Raw genomic sequence first — 6,000 nt, forward strand, 5'->3', positions numbered from 1 at the left:
CCTGAAACTTGTTTGTGCGATACATAAAAAAGGTTTCTTCTGAAAATCCAGCATGCACTACGAGGGATTTAACTCTCACAAAGTGTGATTGTACTACAAATAACTGGATATCACAATGGACTGGAAACTTAACTTTCAGGAGTTACTTCACTTTTACATAGAAGCTGTAAAGTCAGAGACTACACACACACCCTTCAATCTTGATAGTATTGTCAAGAACCACAGAGTACATCCAACTAGTTCACGGTCACACCCAGTAGAGTGTTGCACCAACACGGCTTACTGCTGGTCTTAAGCCAAGTCGGTCGTAACTTGGCATTCGAGTCCGACCTAATATCAACACTGCTAGCCAACAGGCAAAGTCAGATGGGTATACGAATGAACGTGCAGCGCTAAGACCGGGCTTTGTTAAGAGGCTTAAGCTTGGTTAGAGCAACCGACGCAAGTTCCAGTCTAAATACTGAGCAGTTTGGGCGAGGCTACAGTTCACGATCGTGGCAGAAGATGCACATGCGCATCCCTGGCCAATAGTCCAGACCCCGTTTGCCTTAGCAAGGAACAGTCATATTAAGCGCTGCCTACTTTGTACGCCCAAAACAATGGACACCTGAAAAACTCAACCCTGATGTGGCACAGTTCCACATCGAATCTGAGTGTGACTCAGATGTGAGTCACACTCTGATGTGACGACCTGTTTGAACATATACATTGAGTATTACTCAGTCAATAAGTATTTTTCAAAGTAACAATACTTTTGCTTTTTTACAACATTTTTGTTTTATTCTACCCACCACTGAGCATGAGGGTTGAGAGTTAGTTACTCTCTAACAAGTAGAACTAGTGCTCAGTAGATTTGCTTGCAGTGTCTTAAAGAGTGTTTTTCTGTGACACACGTCAAAATGGAAAATGTGTGCTTATGCTTATTGTGTTGACAAACACTTAAGTACAGTAGTATTAATGACAACTAATTTTTCGACAGTCAATTGAGAGGATGTTAATGCATTAAATGACCACACAGGTCCGTCTGTTTTGGGGCTGAAAATGGTTGATGATTATCTATTAGAATATATAGATTCTTGAATTTAGTACTATATGCTTTAGCTGTTTTTTATTTTGCTATGTCTCAGATCTAAATAGGTTTACACTGTATTTGTATATAATGTTGTACATGTCTTAGAATTGTTTGCCTAAAATGTATGTTTAATTGATCATCAAAGAGAGTGAAAATGAAATGTGTACGATTCCATCAAACAGGAACATAATAAAAAAATAATATTTATGTCCATATTTTTGCAACAGCACAGAAAGCATGAATGTACAAAAACAAACTAATGACTGAGAGCCTTTTCTGTGACTAGCATAAATCCATGAAATTGTGATCGTATCTCCATAGGTCATAGTCTCCCCTCTGACCAGGTGTGGGAGCAACTAAGGGTCCCTGTGAATAAATAAATTCTCTAGTTGCGCGCAAAGTCAGCAATATCGGCAACATCCGAGGCGTACATGAGGATGACCCGGTAAATCCAACAGGACCAACACACAAAGAGCAGCAGCTAAAATTGTACAAAAACGGACAATCGGAAGGGTCAACATGAGGCATCAGGTGGGGAGTTCACCATTAATGATGTTGAAGGAAAACGGGAGTCACAAAGCCAGTATTCTCATAGCTGTGCCAGGCATCATGCAAACGTTGCAACCCTCTGCAACATTTGAACAACTGTGTACGCTCTGTACGAAGTGCTATGTGTTCCTATCTAAAGACATGCCTTAATGTGCCATGTTCAAAAAAAACAAACAAACTCATTTCTAAGAGGCATCATCATATTAGTGACAGAAAGGGAAAACGGCAATGCAAGACTGATTATATCACCAACAATAACCCCATGAATCTTACAGCGCTGCATTGACACACACCCACACTCCCTATTTTGTTAAGGGAAGCCGATCCGTTCCTTTTTTGGGTCTTAGGGGCTAAACAGGGTAAACAGCGATGTAGCGTACTGAAAACACCATATATAGTACACCCCTGCTATTCACAACCAACAAACACTCTTTCATCTGCGGTCTCACGCCTTCAATATGTGGTAACAACACTGAGGACATTTATGTTAATCTGGTGTTACCTTCTGGTCACAGTTGATTGCAACGCAGCGCAGGAAGTAGCGGGATAAAAAGGGGGTCTTTCCTGCTCCAACAGTCAAGAATCCAACCGTCTGCTATTATCATTTCACAAATATTTTCACAAGGTCAAGACCAAAATGCAAAACACCTGCACACACGTTTTACATTAAATCTCACTGAGAAGCCAAAGAATGTGCTGAAAACTGGAAACTTCGGCTGAATTTACATCCACATATTTTATGCCTTTTTTATCCTATGTGACTCTGTGAGAAGACTCTGAATGGCAGAAGATCATTATGGGGATCATCTGTTACCTGATATGAGTGCATGAATAGACAGCCTCAGGTGTACATAGTTATAATAACCGCTCCCCAGTGACCTCCACTTGGAGAAGCTGAAGAGGGCAGTCCAAGCTCTATTAGCTGTTGAATTTGTATGAGGGATGGTGAATTTTCCCAGCAGATGTTTTCAGTGACAGTTGTGAGGAAAAGGTAAAGCCAGGTCCCATTAAAAAGGTCAGGCAAACTGAGTGTAGGCTCCTCAGGAATTCAACCTCTTTAGCCTCTGACCCACGTTTACACTTTTCACCAGCAGGACTCTTCTGCCTCTAGAGGTTGCTGATGTACTTTATGTAAGCGCAGTAGTCATAAAGTTATCAATGGGGACGCCGTAATGGTATAATTCCAAACAATAAGTAAATGTGGACGACAGAACCATTTTGCAATGCAAAATGCAATTTAAAAATATACGAATGACTCAATACTGAAATATACGAATGACTCAATACTGAAATATTCGAATGACTCAATACTGAAATATACGAATGACTCAATACTGAAATATATACGAATGACTCAATACTGAAATATATACGAATGACTCAACACTGAAATATTCGAATGACTCAACACTGAAATATTCAAATGACTCAATACTGAAATATTCAAATGACTCAACACTGAAATATACGAATGACTCAACACTGAAATATTCGAATGACTCAATACTGAAATATATACGAATGACTCAATACTGAAATATATACGAATGACTCAATACTGAAATATACGAATGACTTAACACTGAAATATTCGAATGACTCAATACTGAAATATACGAATGACTCAATACTGAAATATACGAATGACTCAATACTGAAATATATACGAATGACTCAATACTGAAATATTTACGAATGACTCAATACTGAAATATACGAATGACTCAATACTGAAATATATACGAATGACTCAATACTGAAATATATACGAATGACTCAATACTGAAATATATACGAATGACTCAATACTGAAATATACGAATGACTCAACACTGAAATATACGAATGACTCAACACTGAAATATACGAATGACTCAACACTGAAATATACGAATGACTCAACACTGAAATATACGAATGACTCAACACTGAAATATACGAATGACTCAATACTGAAATATATGAATGACTCAATACTGAAATATACGAATGACTCAATACTGAAATATACGAATGACTCAATACTGAAATATATACGAATGACTCAATACTGAAATATATACGAATGACTCAATACTGAAATATATACGAATGACTCAATACTGAAATATACGAATGACTCAACACTGAAATATACGAATGACTCAACACTGAAATATACGAATGACTCAACACTGAAATATACGAATGACTCAACACTGAAATATACGAATGACTCAACACTGAAATATACGAATGACTCAACACTGAAATATACGAATGACTCAACACTGAAATATACGAATGACTCAATACTGAAATATACGAATGACTCAATACTGAAATATATACGAATGACTCAATACTGAAATATACGAATGACTCAATACTGAAATATATACGAATGACTCAATACTGAAATATATACGAATGACTCAATACTGAAATATATACGAATGACTCAATACTGAAATATATACGAATGACTCAATACTGAAATATATACGAATGACTCAATACTGAAATATATACGAATGACTCAATACTGAAATATATACGAATGACTCAACACTGAAATATACGAATGACTCAACACTGAAATATACGAATGACTCAACACTGAAATATACGAATGACTCAATACTGAAATATACGAATGACTCAATACTGAAATATACAAATGACTCAATACTGAAATATACGAATGACTCAATACTGAAATATACGAATGACTCAATACTGAAATATATACGAATGACTCAATACTGAAATATATACGAATGACTCAATACTGAAATATACGAATGACTCAACACTGAAATATACGAATGACTCAACACTGAAATATACGAATGACTCAACACTGAAATATACGAATGACTCAACACTGAAATGCTATTTTCTCAGCTAAAATCTTGAAATGACATATCTAAAATAATGAAGCATTATATTTACAATGTTAACTAGAACTGAAATAATTAGTTCATTGATTGTGAAGTCAGAAAATTAATCACTATTTTGATTTGGGTCGCAACAAACCGTTATTTTCACAATTTAGAAAATAGTGAACATCCCAGACCTTGTGTCATTTTTTAATTACTTTCCTCTTTACCACAAAAATCAAAGACAAACGCAGCAAATTGTCACAATTGCTAAGCTGCAACTTTGACATCTTTTGGCATTTATGCTAAAGATGACTTAAAATTAATAAATTATCAAAATAGTCGGCAATTATTTTCCTGACGATTGACTCTGTAACTGATTCATCGATATTCACGCAAAATGCCAACTATTATGATGGTTCCAGCTTCTCAAATGTTAGAATTGAATGATTTACTTTGTCTTATTATTATGGGAAACTGAATATCTTTGGGTTTTAGACTGTTAGCTGGACAAAACAAGCAAGTTATTTTAACATGTCCCTTTGGGCTCTAGAACATTTCGGGGGGGGGGGCATTTTTACAATTGTATTACATTTTGTAAATCAAACTATTAATTAGTTAACTGCTGAAAGAATCTGCAGATTAATCGATGACAAAAAGTAGTTGTTAGTTGCGTCCCAAATTTTTAACAATCTTAAATTAAGCGAACATAAATTCCAATTCCATTCATGTTTGGTTATATTCCCTATTACAATCATGGATCATCAGCACTGAACTGGATTCTGTCAGTATGAAAGGGGCGACACCTTTAAGTGCCTCAATAATACTCTCGTCAATGCCAAAGATCAATAACAAACAAAAGAGGTCTGTCCAATGTTAAACTTTTCACTAGTGGCCTTCTGAACTTCCTCTCACTAATACTTTCCCATTCATAAAGTCAGGCTGTGGCCCAGCGGTGATCCAGACAAATCCAGTCCAAGTGGCTGGCCTTAGGGCTTCCAACCCATCACGTGACCATTTCGGACCAGCACTGCTACTAATAATGTACCACACATCTATCATTTACATCACTGACTCATTGTGATGCAACTACATATGAAACTATGTCAGCTACAGAATATCAAATACTGACTCTAGAAATTTATTCTGTTCACCCGCCCTCACCCCCAGCTCTTCCACTGGTCCCTCCCCCAACTTACAGTCACATCTAAATTGGATTAATGGTCTCCCTGTGTCCAGATGTTACATACTGATGGAGGAGGTGGGAGGAGCTTGCCCACTCCTGTAACCTCAGCTATAGCTTTCACTGTGAACAGCCTCCATGACCATCTAATGAAACTTACATAAGGCCTCCCAACACAGAGAAGGACAGGGGCGATTTTTTTTTATAAAGACATTAACATTAGCAGCTGGCTTCAGTGGCAAAATTAAGGTTTTAATGTGTTACTTTTCTTTGGACATAGAAGTAAACATGGGCTAAAAGAGTGAAAGGAACTGTCAGATTGATATTACAAATAT

The sequence above is a fragment of the Anarhichas minor genome, unplaced genomic scaffold (genome assembly GCF_050575085.1).
Source record: "Anarhichas minor isolate MPS153535 unplaced genomic scaffold, ASM5057508v1 ptg000003l, whole genome shotgun sequence".
Lineage (NCBI taxonomy): Eukaryota > Metazoa > Chordata > Actinopteri > Perciformes > Anarhichadidae > Anarhichas > Anarhichas minor.